This window comes from Lepisma saccharinum, chromosome 5 (assembly GCF_977018435.1).
Source record: "Lepisma saccharinum chromosome 5, izLepSacc3.1, whole genome shotgun sequence".
Taxonomy (NCBI): domain Eukaryota; kingdom Metazoa; phylum Arthropoda; class Insecta; order Zygentoma; family Lepismatidae; genus Lepisma; species Lepisma saccharinum.
This window is the reverse complement of record NC_139233.1, coordinates 64728508-64746730: the sequence shown is the minus strand read 5'-3', so window position 1 is coordinate 64746730 and position 18223 is coordinate 64728508.

The following is an 18223-nucleotide window of genomic DNA, read 5'->3' as shown; positions in this document are numbered from 1 at the left end:
GATCACACCAACCTCAAGCAGGCGTACGATGACTACGTAGGCGGAGACATGAACTACAATCAATTTTCGGAACGCTGCTCCCACTGTTGGAACAGTGACGATTTCGGATTCGCGACGTTCGACATGACGAGGAAACCCAACGACGGTAAATACAGAAACAAAATCAACGACTTTCTAAACGTTGCAACGTTGTGAGAAACGACGTGTATAAATAACGTTATGACGAAACGAAAAATCGAAGACGAAAATCTCAAGCTTCGCGATTACCTCGCGAAACGCTTCAAAGGTTGGAAATCCGAGAATCGCGGATTCTACGAAGAGAAGAAACGTCAAGATCAACCTGTGATCGATGCCATCAGCGATCTAGGTAAAGAAATTAAAAGCGTCACGGAACAAAATAAAAATTTGATCAACGAACTCGTACCGCTCGCAGCTAAAAGTTACACCGTACCCACGCCCATTTCGAGTATTCCTTCGACGCCGTTCGAACTGAAGGACGTACCACGACGTCGAGCCATAGGTAGCACGTCTTCGGATAAGATCGAGTTGGGACCTTTGGCACGAGACTACCTGAGCACGGGGAAATTCGACAAGGACGAAGTGTTCGGATTGTATCCGAGCATGGAGAGCAACGAAGGCGGCGGTGTGGTTTGGAAGATTGGGAAATCGAAGGTGACCTTCGAAGGCAACGACATTAAAGTTAATTTGGGCGATAAGGATAGTTGGACGAGGTATCCGGGTACGGTGGGACTGTGGGAACTCGTTGCCAAAAAGCAGCCGAAAGATTACACCGACGAAGATTACCAAAGTTACAAGGAAATTCTGATCATGACGGATGCTTTGTACCAAAACAACGACGCCTCGCAGAATAGGGTGAAATCGAGCAGCGGTGAGAAGTACAGGAATCTCATCAAACCGATATGGAACCAGGTCAAAACAGGCAGCGGCGTCAAACTCTACAACACGTTACCCAAAGAGTTTGTGTGGGTGGACGACGTGCGCAAGCTCATAGACAGGTTGTTGGTGATAGCCGGCGAAGAGAATGCAGGCAATTGTAATTTCCACAACGAGAAGGTTGGCATCGTGGACATGATCAGTGCCAAACTTTCCAACTTCATCGTGAACAATGACAAGGGCATAGGTTACCTCATTAAAATTATCAACACGCTGCCTCCGAGATTCTGGAACGTGGCCGAAGGAAAGGGACTCGTGAACGACATCATCAACAAGTTACCTTTCGAGATGCATTTACCTGGCTACCAGTACTGCGGACCGGGTACCAAACTCGAGAAAAGATTGGAGAGAGGAGACAAGGGTGTGAATCCGTTGGACGCCGCATGCAAAGATCACGACATCGCTTACAACACCACTCGCACGGATCTGGATGCACGTCACGAAGCAGACAGAAAGTTAGAGCGCGCAGCTTTCGAAAGATTCGTCAGCAGAGACGCTTCGTTGGGTGAACGAGTTGCAGCACTGGGCACCACCATCGCCATGAACACGAAACAAAAATTTGGGTGGGGTGTGTAAATAAATAACATACAGTAAAAAAAAACATCATGTCTCGTATAACTAATTTGCCACACGAACTGTTGTGTAAAATTTTTAAACACGCAGTAAACGGAGATGTTAATAAACTTTTAATCATAGCAAGATCAACGCCGGATTTTCGCATCCCTTGTGAAATGGCTGTCAAGGACCGTCTTCGGGAGATTAGTGGCATGAGGTGCGGTGATCTCGACACTCTTCTTTCGGCTGCAGGGGAAAAATTAAACGAGAGGATGGACGAACTGCACGAGGCGAGGCAGGGAAGAAGACGATACACGGATGATTGGCGTAGATCTAAACAAGAGACGGAAGATATTATCACGCACATCATCGCGTTTTCCGAAGCACGAACTTTCTTCCTCTGTCGAAAACTTGATATATAAATAACACACATCGTGAAAAAAAAATAATCTTCGGTATATATAAATAACACACATTGTGAAAAAAATTAAATTTCTATAACACACTGAAATTTCTCTTCGATATGAGTGAAAAAAACATGAGTGATCTCCAAGCATTGAAACAAATGCTAAATTTGTCAGTCGAATATGTAAAAATTCAGGAATTGGAAGTCGACAAACCTTACACGATAACTTCCGGTTCAATTGTTTCTACCCAGTATGGTCCCAAGGTGCGTCTGTTGCTCAACGCACAATACAGTCTATTTTTACCAGATCGATACGCTAACATGTTATCCGACGAGAAGCTAGCTATTTTAATCGAGAACAAAACTCGAATCGTGTACAAGGGTACAAAGGAACTTCTTGGTAAGGAAACGAAGCACGTAATAGAATTTGTTTAACGACGCTGCGCGGAGTATATATCCTTGAAAAAAAAATTACACGAAACAAAAAAATCTCGGAACATACATATATATAAATAACATACCTTGAAAAAAAATTACGCGAAACAAAAAATCTCGGAACATTTATATATATAAATAACATACCGTGAAAAAAAAAACATGAAGCCCAAGGGTGTTGTGTACCAGATACCATACTCCAATCTAAAAAATCTAGGTGCCCTCGATGGGTTACTCACCAAGAAACAACGCGAGAAGAAGCGTTCTTGCTTGACGAAAGGACACGGAATGAAATTACTTCTCAGCACTCCACAATTGAGACGCTTGCAGCGTTCGCGGAAACAGCAAAAGATCGGAGGTTTCATATTCAGCATCCCGGCCATCCTGGCAGCATTGGGGGCCGTTGGAAGATTGGCCGGTGGTAGCGCCGCCATCGCAAAAACCGTCATCGACTCGAAGAAGAACAAGGCCGAATTGGAAGAACAGAAACGTCACAACCTGGCCATGGAGAAGAAAGGGAAGGGCGTGATGAAAAAGTTTAAAAAAAAGAAACAACAGCACTCACCAACCGAGACATTGAATCTCTGATCGAACCGTTACAAATCAAAAACTTCAGAGGAGTTTTCATGTCCGACTCGTTACCTTCAACCGTTAAAAGTAAAGAATGTGGAGTAGTCAACTTGGACAGTCAAGAAAATCCAGGCACGCATTGGATATGTTACCACAAAAACGATGACAATAACAAAGCATTCGTTTTCGATTCTTTCGGAGGCCTTCCACCTACAAATTTAGTCCATTATCTGAAAACAAACAAAACTTCTATATACTACAACGACGAACGCATTCAAAATTTCGGAGACGAGAACTGCGGTCATCTCTGTCTCTCCATGCTCGCGTTTCTCTCTAAAATAAATAAGCCTACGATCGAAGATTTCCAGAAAGCACTGTGGAACCTGAAACACGATGGGCGTGTTCCATCTCACGAGCGAATCTTCGATCTTGAAACTCACGCTGCACGACGACATCGTCTATCCTAAATCCGTAGCTCTGCGTGCATTCTACAGCATGTACCTCATACCTAACGTCACGCAGCACAACAACAAAATTAGCGTCGGAAGCGAACACATCATCGTCACGCCAGGCCAATACAATCTTTCCACTTTTCAAGCTCAGTTACCCAAAGGCACGTACCTTTCTCAAAATTCGGTCACTCACAGAGTGGAAATCGTGTCGGCGACGGAGACCGTGGACCTGGGCACCATGGGAGAACTTTTAGGTTTCGAGAACGACACAAAACTCGAAGCTGGCATCAAACACACGGCAACAAACATTCCTAAATTTCTAGCCATCGAGACTCTGAACGTACACTGCAACGTGGCCGAAGGTATGATCACGAAATCCGACGGATTGTTAGGAAGTCACAAGCAGACAGGAATCATAGCCACATTCAAACCCAGTTCCGAGTTCATGGAACCGATCATCTACACGCCCTCTTCGCCGATCTATTTTCCAGTATGTCGCAACCGCATAGACGACATAAAGTTGGTGGTGACGAACGAGAAAGGAGACGTGGTGGATTTCGCAGGTGCAACGACCACTGCCATCGTGGAGATCAACGTATAATAAATAACACGCATAGTGAAAATGGAGCAAATCGAAAGTTACGAATTGCAATCTTTCCCTCCCAACCGTCGCACGTTCGCCAATCTCAACGAAGCGAACAGGGAGATCGAATACGACGTGGACATAGGGGATGGGTTCGTTCATCCTCACAGAGCGGACCTCTACCTTCAATTCGACGTGGTGAAGAAAGAAAGCGGAGACGCGTTTCCGCCCAATGCAAATTTGATACTCGTGGACAACTTCGTGCCTCACCTGTTCTCGCAGGTGGAGGTGAGGAAACACAACACCGTCATAGACAGAATAGACTATCCAGGCATCACGTCGACGGCAGTGGGAACACTGAAATTATCCAAAACGGACGCAGCATACTATCAAGCGGGAGGATTCGAAGCAGGGACCAAAATATCGACGAGAAGTCACACGGCGCTCTTTCCCATGCGTCTGCTGCCGGGATTCTTCTCGGACTACAAGGAGATCATGTGGAAGGGAGGACTGAGGGTCACGTTTCGAAGAGCGGCCAACGACAACGACGCACTGATGCGATACACCAACTTGAACGCCGACGGCACGCCGCTGCCCAACACATTACCCGAAGCAGCCAAGTGCGTCATCCGGAGCATGGAGTTGAGAATGCCGATCGTGGAATACGAAACGAACTACGCCCTCAAGTACAAAGCGGAGATCTTGAAGAGTCCGCAGGTACCGATTCACTTTCACGGTTACCAGTGCGTGCAGAAGATGGTGTCGGGAAGTCACATGGAATTCGACGTGACGACGCAGTTCAACAACATACAGTTCGACATGCCAGATTTCGTCGTAGTGCTCTTTCAGACCGGGCGCGATAAGAATCAGGAAAAAGATTCCAGCAAATTCGACGACTGCAAGATCAAGAACGTTTATCTGAAAAATGGACGCAACGAAGTGTTCCCGCGCGAGAATTACAACCTCGACATGACCAAAGATGATTACCTCAAACTTTACGAAGCTTACACCTCTTTCAAACGCGTGAGCGAGGGAAGCGTGGACATGTACTACACGCCCAGCGAATTCAAAACCCGCAGACCCATGTTCGTCATCAACACATCTAAGAGAAAGCAGGTGGTGGTCAACGATCGCACCAACATCAAGATCGTCTGCGAGTTCCACGACGCGCTGCCCGAGGACACCGTGTGCAGCGTCATCCTGATTGCAGAGAAGTCCTTCGTCCACGACGTGAAGAACGAGAGAGTAACAGAACAGTTTTAACATGTTTAACATCTTTTCTTGCACAAATAAGAAATTTTTTGTACTAGCACAATCAGTTACAATAGCACAATACGAATTTCACTAGTTCAGATCAGTTACAAATGTCAATTTCATCAGTTATCAGAGAGACAAATCAGAAAATTTGCACAAAAAAATTTGTTGTTGTTTTTACACAAGAAAATTAACAATAAAATTCTTTCTTTTTTATCGTTTCAGATGCTGTCGAAACATGAAAAACACATACACACACACTAGAAAAAAAAAGCATGCAACTTTATTTGTAACACACACACACATACATTCTCCATCTTCATCGAGAAAATATTATAATAAACATAATTATTTTTATCTATATCTCACAATAAAACTCTATATCCAAAAATATTACAACATCAAAATAACACTAGAGTCGTTAGTACACGTTGCATGCAATTACGGAGGTCCTCTGTAGGGTTTCATGGAAGTTTGAGAAAAAAAAAAGAAACACGTGAAACTCTATAGAGGTGTGGTTATCTACAACCGCAGCCGTTAGAGAACCTTTTACTTTTTTTGGTTGGGCACCACGCACCCTGGCGAGGTTATAGGGGCCAGGAATCCTAAAAAAAACAATTATTATTTGTTTGCTTGCGTCACAATACGGAAATAATGAGAGGCGCCAGCGCGCTCGCGTGTGTGTGTGTGTGTGTGTGGCACATCGTGTTTTCCCGAGAGAGGTTTACAAAGGTCACGATATATAAACATTTGGTCCTCGGGACTTGGAAAATTACGATAAGGTGCATTCATCCTTGAAGGATGAGAGGATGAAAGGATGAGAGAATGAAAGGATGAGAGGATGAGAGGATGAGAGGATGAGAGGATGAGAGTGCATCTTTCACTCATCACTGCTTTTCTGCGCCGTGAAACATCGTCAGCGTAATAAATGAGGCGCGGAACGGGGAGAGAAAGTGAGTTTTCGAGGTTTTTGTGATCGTTTGGTCAAGAAATCAGAGTTGTCGTGGGATGCACATTTATGATACTACTGGTAACAAATAGTTTACATTTTCTAGAATGTGATTTTGGACGAATTCATCGAATTTGATCCCCATACCCGGTAATTCATCTCTTTTTCACAGACGACTTGGGTTGTATGGAGTGATCTTTCCGAAAGCGCTCAAATGTCAATCTCTATCCTGCGCAGTATACCCTGGAAACTTTAATCTTGCAGGCGAACGAGTCTCTGGCGCCTGGAACCACAGTCAAAATAATAATTTGTGGGGGGTTGTATTTTCAATGTCTGCGTGTATTTGTTCTCCCCCCCTTCGTCACTTTCACCTAATCACAATTGAACCTCATCGTCACCATTAGCCAAATTAGCAGAAAAATGACTTCACATAGATCAAATGAGTCGAATCAGCAACAACTTACTCTTCCAAAAGAGGAGTTTCATTAGTTAATACCCCTTCAAAAGTTGAGGTTGTAGTTTCAATTTCACATTGTTTCATTCTTGGATCAAGGCAGCTAACTCCGTGAACAATACCGTTGTTTCCGAAAGTTTCAAATATTCGTTTCTGGCAATACACTCTCTTAAATAAACACATCTTTTATGGTGATAATATAACACGTTCCCTGTGAGTAATTTCTGTATATTTTTTCCCCAATGGCATAACGTTGTCGCCTTATAATGAAGAGGTTCTGGCTTCTACTGCCACCTCCCCTGGTGGAACACAATGCACACTGGTTCGGACTCCACTTTAAACTGTAGGTTTTGTTTAGTCCCGATTAGCCTATCTGAGCATAAAATTGGGTTTTAAAACAAACAAACAAAAGTTTCTAATGGATACTTCGTGACACCTTTTTTCTTTACTTCATCTGCATCTACAGATTCTGCTGACCTTTTCGGCTGAACCTCTGATGCTTCTACAGTTTAATCCATTCTCATCGTGATTGATTAGTTCTCTGATGCCCTCAAACAAAGCTTTCCATCCAACCCCTTCTTCTTTTTAATTCTACGTAAGTTAATCACAACAAAAATCGCATGATTACGTAACTGATAGGCAAAATTTATGTGTGGAACTAGGATTTCTAAATAGAATTAGCCACCCATTATCAATTCAATAATTCTGTTGCTTTTCCAAAACTCACATAACTGTTACATCAAAATTAATATACCTCCATATTGTAGTGGTTATTGTGATTGCTTCTTATTAGTATTTATTAGTAGAACGCATACAAAGTTGTTATTGTAGTAGTATAAAAGTATATAGGATAAGCACCACTTACCAAGTGTAGGAAAGGAAGAGCTCCTGTAGGAAAGGAAGAGCTCCCCTCAAGCAGGTTTGGCTATACTTAAAACAAGCTCAACATGCCCATGCTCAAGTGTGGAACTCTGCCTAATCCAAGATTTTTGTAAAAATGCCCTCTCGGAAAGGAAGAGCCTCCTCAGATTGATTTGCTCATACTTACAAAAGTTGCATCAGCTTGATTGTTGTCCATAAACTTGTCAAAAATTGATATGTTTTTTGGCCACACTTAAAACTAGGCCAAGACACATATACCTACACACATATATACACATACATATACACCCACCCACACCCACCCACACCCACCTACACCCACACATATTTACTTCCGGTCCACTTCTGGTTCACTTCCGGTCCACTTCCGGTTTACTTCCGGTCCACTTCCGGTTTACTTCCGGTCTACTTCCGGTTTACTTCCGGTCCACTTCCGGTCCACTTCCGGTCCACTTCCGGTTCACTTCCGGTCCACTTCCGGTTTGCCTACTTCCGGTCCAGTTGTGGCCAAGTTGTGGCCTATTTCTGGTTTATTTATATTGCATTATGCTTAAGTTGGATACCAGGTTCAAATTGTATATTAAAACAATGTAATATGCAAAGACCCTCTAGAATTGCTCTGTGACCCTCTCATTTCTTACATCATAAACATATGATTTTTCCCCTATGAGAATAACACTACATATGGTGTCATCAGGTAATGCCTCATGGAATTCACAGATAATTTTAATGTTCGTTCTGTCATTCACCACAACTTGTTTTCTTTTTGAAGTGTTAATTACAAACATGGGTCTCTGTGCTTTGAATTCATCTGGTGTGTAATACAAGTCAGTGTTGCCAGTAGTGACTCTTTTGAATGCTGTAAAAGCCTCATATAATTTGAGGAAATCATCCTTGGACATGTCTAAATTGTAATTTTCTCTAGGAAAGACCTCATTTCTGCCATTTTTAAGATATATGTTCTTGATGTTGCAGTTATCAAATTTACTTGAATTTTTTTCCTGATTGTTGTGTCTTCCAGTCTGAAACAGTACCACTACAAAATCAGGCATGTCATATTGTATGCTGGAGAATGAATTTGTAGCATCAAACTCATAATATGTACCAGTTGCGGGCTTCTGTACGCATTGATACGTATAAAATTGGAGAGAAACCTGTGGATTTTTTATTATATCAGCTTTGTATTTAAGAGCATAACTGGCTTCATACCCAACAACAGGGATTCTTAGCTCCATAGTCTGAATAAGGCATTTGCCTGCATCAGGTAGGGTATTGGGCAGAGCTTCTCCTGTAGGGTTTATTGTAATGTACCTCATCAAAGCATTATTATCATTTGCAGCTCTTCTAAATGTGATTCTTAAACCACCCTTCCACATAATATCTTTGTAATCTGAGAAGAATCCTGGCAACAGGCGCATGGGGAACAGTACAGTGTGGTTCTTAGATAATATCTTATCACCAGCCTCGAATCCTCCTATTTTGTAGTAAGAAGCCTCGGTTTTGGATAATTTTAATGTGGCCAAAGCTGTGGAGGTAATGCCGGGATAATCCACTCTGTTTATAACAACGCCATGCTTTCTGATCTCAATTTCAGAGAACAGATGAGGCACAAAATTATCAACCAATCTTATATTTGAATTTGCCGGATAATCTGTACCATCGAGCTTTACAACATCAAATTTGATGTATAGATCTGCTCTGTGGGGGTGTATAAATCCATCCCCTACATCAAGATCAACCTCAATCTCTGTGTTGGGTTGATTTAAATTTGCAAATGTCCTCCTGTTTGGGGGAAATGATTGTAGCTCATAACTCTCAATATTTTCCATTTTCTTCTTGTATGTATTTTTATTTAAATATTAATCTCCATGATTGCAGTTGTTGTGGCTCCAGCAAAATCAACTAATTCTTCTTTTTCATTAGTGACCATCAATTCAATGTAATCTATTCTATTATGGCACACAGGAAAATATAATGTTGGGGATGGATTGTAGATGATTGGCTCCATGAATTCAGAATTAGGTTTGAATGTTGCAATGATGCCGGTTTGTTTGTGAGAGCCTATGCCATTTGATTTGGTGATCATACCCTCAGCCACATTACAGTGAATATTTAGAGTCTCTATGGCTAAGAATTTGGGTATATTTATAGCAGTGTGTTTGATGGCTGGTTCAAGTTTTGTGTTGTTCTCAAATCCTAACAGCTCTCCTATAGTACCCAGATCCACTGTTTCTGTGGCAGATACAATTTCTACTCTGTGAGTGACAGAATTTTGACTTAACACTACACCTCTGGGTAATTGAGCATTTAGAGTGGATAGATTATACTGCCCTGGAGTTATGACAATTTTTTGATCCCCTACTGCAATTTTGTTGTTGTGGTGTGTAATATTAGGGATCAGGTACATGCCATAAAATGCCCTGAGAGCTATTGTTTTGGGATACACTATGTCATCATGCAATTTGAGTTTCAATATTGAATTTTGGCTGGTGAGATGGAATACCCCCATGATGTTTCAGATACCACAAGGCTTTTTGAAAATCTTCAATTGATGGTTTATTTATTTGAGACATATATCTAAGAACAGATAAACACAAATGTCCACAATTAACATCTTTGAAGTTTTGAACACGGGCATTATTGTAATAAAGATTGGGTGAATTTAGATATTTTATTAAATTTTCAGGCGGAACACCTCCAAATGAATCAAACACAAATGCTTCATTGTTTAAATATTTAAGATAACAGATCCAGTGAGTGCCCTGATTTTTGTACTCATCCAAATTAACAATGCCACACTCTTTGTTGAGTGGTTGTTCCGGTAAAGAATCAGACATGTACACACCTCTAAAATGTTTGATGCCCAGTGGCTTGATTAAAGCTTCAATATCTTGGTTTGTAAGCGGCTCTTGTTTTTTTAAACTTATTCATGGCTCTCTTAACACCTTTGCCTTGTTTCTCCATGGCCAGGTTATGGCGCCTCTGCTCATCTAATTCTGCCTTATTTTTCTTGGCATCTATTACTGTTTTTGCTATGGCAGCTGATCCCCCGGCCAAGCTCCCAACAGCCCCGAGAGCAGCTAAGATGGCAGGGATGGTAAATATAAATCCCCCCACATGTGATTTTTTTCTTGATTGCTGTAATTTTTTTAATTGGGGGGTACTAAGCAACAATTTCATCCCATGACCCTTGGCAATACAAGAATTTTTTTTCTTGCGCTGCTTTTTGGTCAAAAGACTGTCAATAGTTTTAAGAGATTTAAGACCTGCATAAGGTATTTGATACATAACACCCTTCGCCTTCATTGTAGGTTTATTATATACATATTCACAACCCCCACCCCAGTTTTTGTTTGGTGCTCATAGCTATGGTGGTTCCCAATGCTGCTATTTTTTCACTCAAAGAAGCATTTTTGCTTACAAATCTGCCAAATGCAGCCTCTTCTAATTTCTTGTCTGCAACATGTCTTTTGTCAAGATCAGAATGTGTGTTGTATGCTATGTCATGGTCTCTACAAGCAGCATCTAGGGGATTAACACCAGGATCCCCTCTGTTTAATCTGTGGTCCAATTTTGTACCTGGACCACAATACTGATAGCCTGGAATATGTAGTTCAAATGGCAGCTTGTTTATAATGTCATTAACCAGCCCCCGACCCTCAGAAATATTCCAAAATTTAGGTGGTAGAGTATTAATAATTTTTATGAGATATCCAATCCCCTTAGGATCATTCACTATAAAATTAGACAATTTTGTGCTTATCATGTCCATAATTCCAACTTTTTCATTGTAAAAATTGTGGTTCCCAGCATTTTCCTCCCCAGCTATCACCAGCAACCTATCTACAAGTTTCCTGACATCATCAACCCACACAAATTCTTTAGGCAGGGTGTTGTATTGTTTGATCCCACTGCCTGTCTTAATTTGTGACCATATGGGCTTGATTAAATTGTTGTATTTTGCTCCACTGCTCGACTTGACTCTTTTTTGTGTGGGATCATTGTTCTGGTATAGAGCATCTGATTTTATTAATATTTCTTTGTAATCCTCATAATCTTGATCTGTATAGCTGCCAGGTCTCTTCCTAGTCATCAGTTCCCACAATCCAGGTGTGCCGGTGTACTTAACAAAAGCACCTTTTTCTCCGAGACGAGATTCTGAATATACAATTATATCATCTCCCATAAATGTTACTCTGAAATTGCCAATTCTATGAATAATGCTACCATCACGCTCTGTGTCGGCATATAAGCCAAACACCTCATCTTTGTTGTCTTTAGGTGTGGTTAAATATTTTTGAGCAAGAAGACCCAATTCAATAGGATCCTGAGTAGCTTCAATTCTTCTAGGAGCAACAGGACTAGGTGTATGAATACTGGAAAGTGGGGTGAATGGATAATCTAATATGTTTCTTGCAGCTACAGGTACAAGCTCTGTGAGCAAATTTTGATTTTGCTCTGTAACAGTTTTGATATTCTTACCTAAATTATTAATAGCATCAATTACAGGCTGTTCTGTTTGTTTGTGTTTTTCATAAATTCCTCGGTTCTCTGATTTCCATCCCTTAAATCTTTTTACAAGATAATCTCTTAACTTAAGATCATTAATCATTGGCCTTTTCATGTTTATTTATATACGTCTCTACGTCTAGAAAATTGTTGATTTTATTTCTGTATTTGCCACTATTGGGTGTTCTTGTCATATCAATTGTGACAAACCCATAACTGTCCTGGTTCCAGCACCTGCTGCAAAACTTAGAAAAATCATTGTAGCTCAGGTCCCCACCTACATATTCATCATGTATATGTTTGAGGTTGGTATGGTCTTGATGAAACACACATATAAAATTGCTATTGTCTCGGATCAGCTGCTTGGGTATTTTTGAAAAAGTCTGTGCCAGGTAGAAGCAATCAATGTTTTTGTGCCGGACCTGTGTAAAGAAATTTCTAACCTTGTTTTGTTTATCCAGTATAATATCATCAAACACAACAACAGAATTATCGAGACATTCATGAAGTGGCTTAACATCTGGTTCAAAAGTGGCTATATCCAATCCATCATATAGCTTCATCAGCTGCTGATATTTTAATTGTTCCAAGCTCTTAGAGAAGATATACAAGTGCCTGTTTTTCCAGTCTAACCAGTTGGGTGCCAATAAAAAATTATCAACCATTAGTGTAGTTTTACCACAAGCAGATGGCCCAACAATAAGACACCTAATATTATCAGGCAGCAAGTTGCCATTTCTCTTATTCTGTTGCTCAGGTTCTGGCAGCCTTTTTATAACATCCCAGGTGTTCATATTATCACCTTGTTTGCATCGATCCAGCTGTTTTCCGGATGACCCAGCCATTTGACAAATAACTTGTTGCCTTTTCTGCGGATGATTTTTTCTATGAGATATGTGTCAGGCTGTTTAGTTTTGCTGAGCTCTTGTTCATAGAACCTGCCTTTGAGAATTTCTCCTCGGTGGTCTTTTATTATATATGTGTTAAGAGTCCCGGGTTTAACTTGAACCACTGTAAATAATTCTGTGCTCCAGTTTCTTGTAAAGCCTCTCTTGAATAAGTGCTTATATTTACTTATTCTTACTTGATCACCCACCTTGTATTTGGCCTTTCTTGTTGTTGGCTGATATCTAGGATAATAAACAGTGCTGATCAATTTTTGCTCATCAGATGAAGTTACTTCAGAGGGTTTCATGTTGATTGTGGAATGGACCGAGTTATTATATTTATGTAGAAGTTCTGGAAGAATATTAATCCATTTATAATTACCTTGCAGAGTAAATTGTTTATACATAAGATTTTTTAAGGTTCTGTTGAATCTCTCTACAATTGAGGCTTTGAGATCACTGTAACTCGAATAATGTTGTATTGACTGGCTTTTAATAAATTGTTGAAACACTGAATTATAAAATTCTTTGCCATTATCTGTTTGTAAATAGCGCGGGGATCTTCCACTCTGATTGATGATTGTCCTGAGGGCTTCTGTAACACATGTTCCAGTCTTGGATTTGAGTGGCACAGCCCAGGCAAATTTTGAAAATGTGTCTATTACAGTAAGTAGATACTTGTAGCCCTTGTTGATTTTGTCTAAGTTTTTCAACTGTCCAGTTGCTAATTCAATCAAGTTGCTCTGCCATAAATCATCTATGCCTTTTGTAACTACTGGCAGTCTCTTATAATTATGTCTGGCTTGTCTGTGTAATTCATCAACAATTATTTGTCTAGACATAATATGTAAACAAGAATATTGCAACTATGGGGTGTTCAGCAGCTGAGACTGCAGGATTTTCTAAATATAATTTGTCTCCAATATGTATTTTAAATTCCAAAGTGCCATCATCCTCAGTATAGGCTGTTTCTAATGTATCGGGGTCTGTAAAATCCTCCAATTCTACACTGGTGATTTTCACTTTGTTATCAGCATTTGTTATTGATAAGGTAGGGTAGTGGTGTGCCTGTGGCTGATGCCAATATTTGATCTTGATTGGTCTCAATGTGCCCCCAACAAAAAACTGGTAATAAAATTGTGCAGGGGACAGCATATATATCTTGCCACCTGGTGTAAATGGAGAATCATATTCTCTGTTGGGGATGCTGTACAATTCAAGAATTACTGTATGTTTTGGATTCTCGATTATGCCTGTTATTTCCTTTTCTGCTGTAAGCAATCTGCTTGTTACAGATTCAAGGTGCTCATTAATGGTTCTAACAATATCATCATAGCCTGGCTTAATTTTTATGTCCACAGCAAGTCTCTTGTATTGTTGCACAATTTCTTGTAGCTGGGTGGCAAAAACAGACAGAGCATTTGCTTGATTAGATTCCATGGTCCCTAGTTGTTGCTTGATATTAGCTACAATTTGCTGTAAATTTTCAACAACTGCCAATTTTGAATTTTGGGTTGTAAGATCATGGACCTGTCTTCTGATATCCTCAAACAAGGCATGCAGTTCATTAATATGTTGATTTGTTGGAAGAGTAGCCACTGTCTGAGTGAGATGTTTGATCTCTGCCTGGATATTCTTGATATCTTCTGATTTCAATATCCTATTCCCAGCTCTCTTAATATTTTTAAGTTCCTGTGATGTAGGCAGATTTGATACAGTATTTTGCAAAGATTCAAGTGCCAATTTCACATTGTTTAATTCAGAAGCATCAGCCACATTTTGCATAGCATTTTGGAGCAGGGCTATATCTGCCTGGGAGGGTGTGGATTGTTGTAAAATTTCAAGCTTTGTTTGGATATCATCGATCAAGTGATGAAAATGAGATAGTTCAGATTCAGTGTTGAGGTTTTCAAGCTTTGTGATTTGTTGCTGGACACTAACAAGGGTATCTACAATCCCAGGCAATCTGGATTCTAGTACATTTGCCAAATCACTTTGCACTGCTGCTATTGTACCTTCAAGATGGGTTATGGAACTTTGAATTTTTCCAAAATCTTCATAAGTTTCAAGTTGCAGCTTAATATTTGCAACACTCCGAGTTATTGCATTCAAAGCATCAGAAGATGGCAAATTGTTCATAAAATTTTCAAGTGTCTCAATTTTTTCTTTAACCTCGGCTATGGCATTGTTCAGAGGGTCCAGATTAGGTATCTGGAGTGACTGAATCTGTTCTTTTAGAGTGGAAATCACTAGATCAAAATCTTCTTGTGATTTTATGCTTTTGACAATTGTTTGGAGCTGTGCCTGGACATTATTTATCTGTTCCTCTAACTGTTGTTTCAATTGCTCAGAGTTGGTAGCCTGAGTCTTAAATTTGGCTTGAAGAGCTGCTACAGCCTCCTCTAAATTTTGAAAATTATCCAATGTGGCCAGATCAGTATATTTCTGAAGCAACAATTTGAGTTCAGAATCAATTTTAAGAAGAGGGTCCATGCATTGTGATTGCAAATTTGTAATTTCTAATTGAAGACTGGCATTGAGTGTAGTTTGTAAAGCTTGTAAATCACTTCTTAATTTCTTGACTCTGACATCAAGCATCAGAATCTCATCACTGTGATCTTCATGTCTTGTATGGCCAAAAATATCATTAGGCATTTTGATTTATTGGTTATTTATTATTGAATATCTGATTCTTAATTCTATAAAAAAGGGTATAAGCTTATCATAGGATCCAGGGACCTCAATATATAAGCAGTCACCAGCAGAAACAGTATATACAGTGCCAGAAACCATGTTTGAGTGCTTAATTCTATAAATATTTCTCCCTACTGAAATTTTAACATCACCCTCAGGGGTTGTAATAAATTGCAATTGCCCACCTACAGGTAATTGGTAATGATTTAAATTATTGTTAAATATGTACAATATTTTACCTGTTTCATCGTCAACATCTGTAAGTATGCTGTTCAGATGAATAATTAACAAGCCACTCAGTTTAGACAGCATATCAGAAGAGGGTTGTGGTGTTGGCAGCTCCATAATAGCCTGTTTTTTGAACCCAAATAAGTTCATAGGCATGTTTATTTATTTCAAATCATGCTCTGTAATTGGGCATTGATTACCATTTTTCAAATAACAATGACCCCATGGTAGAGTATGTATGCCACATGATAAAATGCATCTCTTATCATCATGTGGGTCCAGAGCCACTTTTCTTACAACATTTGAAGTCAATAAGTGATCCACACTCTGAATTCTGGATTCTGATGTTTTGATTGAACTCTGGGATTTGAGGCAATTTTCATAATCTTCAAATTTAAGCTCTTTTTCCACAGCTACTTTGCCAATACCCTTGGCCTTTTTGGCAGCAACACCACTACATGTTTTAAAACTGTACATCTTGGCACTTAACCCAGCAAATTTCACAATAACATCACCAAGTGTCTCATCTTTTAACTTGCCAGGCACTTTTTTGTTGTGGTGTTGAATATTCAAATGGCCTGGCAATTCACTGGTATCAAAGTATTGAAACAATTCAGGCTGGGCCATATCTTGATAAACATCTTCTGTTTGAATATCAAGAACAAAACTATCCGTGTCCATGTATATCAGTTTTACTCTATCACCATAAAAAGGTTTGAACACATCATAATACAATGTTAACATATGTAATTTGGACAAATCCAATATTGCAGCCCCTACATAAATAGGTTTATCAAACTTAATTTTTGTTTTTTTCATGTTGAAAAGTGCCATGTGCTCATCATAAATTCTTCTGTAATTGAAATTAGGCTTTGCAACCAATTTTTTGCTCAGGCTGGGGTCAGTAATTATTTTAACATCGGTATGTTTTCTGACATTTTCAATTGTTTTGCCATACACTGAATTCACCATCAATTTAAACAAGCCCTTATCAAATTCGCTCTTTGCAGATGTTCGAAGCTCCGTGTTTGTATTAATATATGGTTTCAACCATTCTGAGTGCCTGAACCTCAAGACTTTTCTAACTTTGGTCACTTGAACACCATGTTTCATCAGGAACTGGAGGTACTTGTAATGTATGACATAGCCTTGTTTTGCCTCCAGTGTCATCATGAGCTTCCTCTGTTTAGAGCCAGGTGAGCACTGAACCTCGGGAATTGGGGGCAGCTCAGAAAATTTGTTATGTAAATTTTTTGGAATTATCAGATCAACCTCTAAGAACAGGCCATGTTCTCTGTCATCATAGTTCTGAAGATCCTCAATATTAAAATCTTCAACCCATTCAAGCCCTGCATATGGCAGTTTTTGCATCATGGCATGACCATAGAGGCTGTTTGCATCTACATACTGTATATAATTTGATGGCAATTCTGGATTATAATCAGGAATATATTTGTTATTTGCTCTGGCATATCTCTGAGAACATTGCACCATCCCTCCTCTTATGCCCTGCTCCATAAACAGATACATATCTTGATCTTGGATCAGATCCAATTGCTTTTTAGTGTTTAAAAACATTGCAACCCATGCTAGGCCCGGGGCACTGTAAAAATACACTGGGTCCAGTCCATAATTTTGCATAGAAGATTTTCTGAATGCCTGCATTATATCTGCTAAGAGGGTCACATCAAGTTTCAAATAAGCCATGTGATAATCGCCAATTGTCTTGCATTTTAAATTGTTCCACATCAATTGGGCATGGTGATAATCATCATCAGTGATTCCAGATCCTCTGATTTTGCTGTAAAACTCTTCTTGTGGTGGCAGAGAACACTCATTAAATTTAAAAAAATCTGTAACATAATCATATGGATATACACCCTTCCGCCTAATTAATTTCAAGTCCTGATTTGGAAACAATGCACGTGTGATTTTGAATTGATCATCAGATAATTGAGTGGCCAGTGTGGCCAGGCTAGCTGATAAAATTCTGTAAGAATCAAGAAATCTCATGTGAATAGGAACACCATTAACTTTAATTGTTTTGCTAATAGATATATATTTCTCATCATTTTCTGCTAAAATATTTAAATTCTGCTTCTCAAACCCCTCATATCTGATCAGATGATGGAAATCATAATTGGATGCTCCATGGCAAAATATGGGGACAAATTTTGGTCTCTTGATCTTAATATTACAGCTATTACACAGGGCCATTTTGAATTTACCATCTGTATGAGAATGGTGTTTCACCTTGATATTTATATCTGAAAATTCGGAATCACATACCGGGCATTTTTCTGCATTGTTGAAATCTTCAATCTGCTCATCTGTTAAAGGTAACATGGGCTTTGATTTTAATAAGATGTTAGATGCTATGTTACGGCACTCATTTTCTATTTTATGTGCAA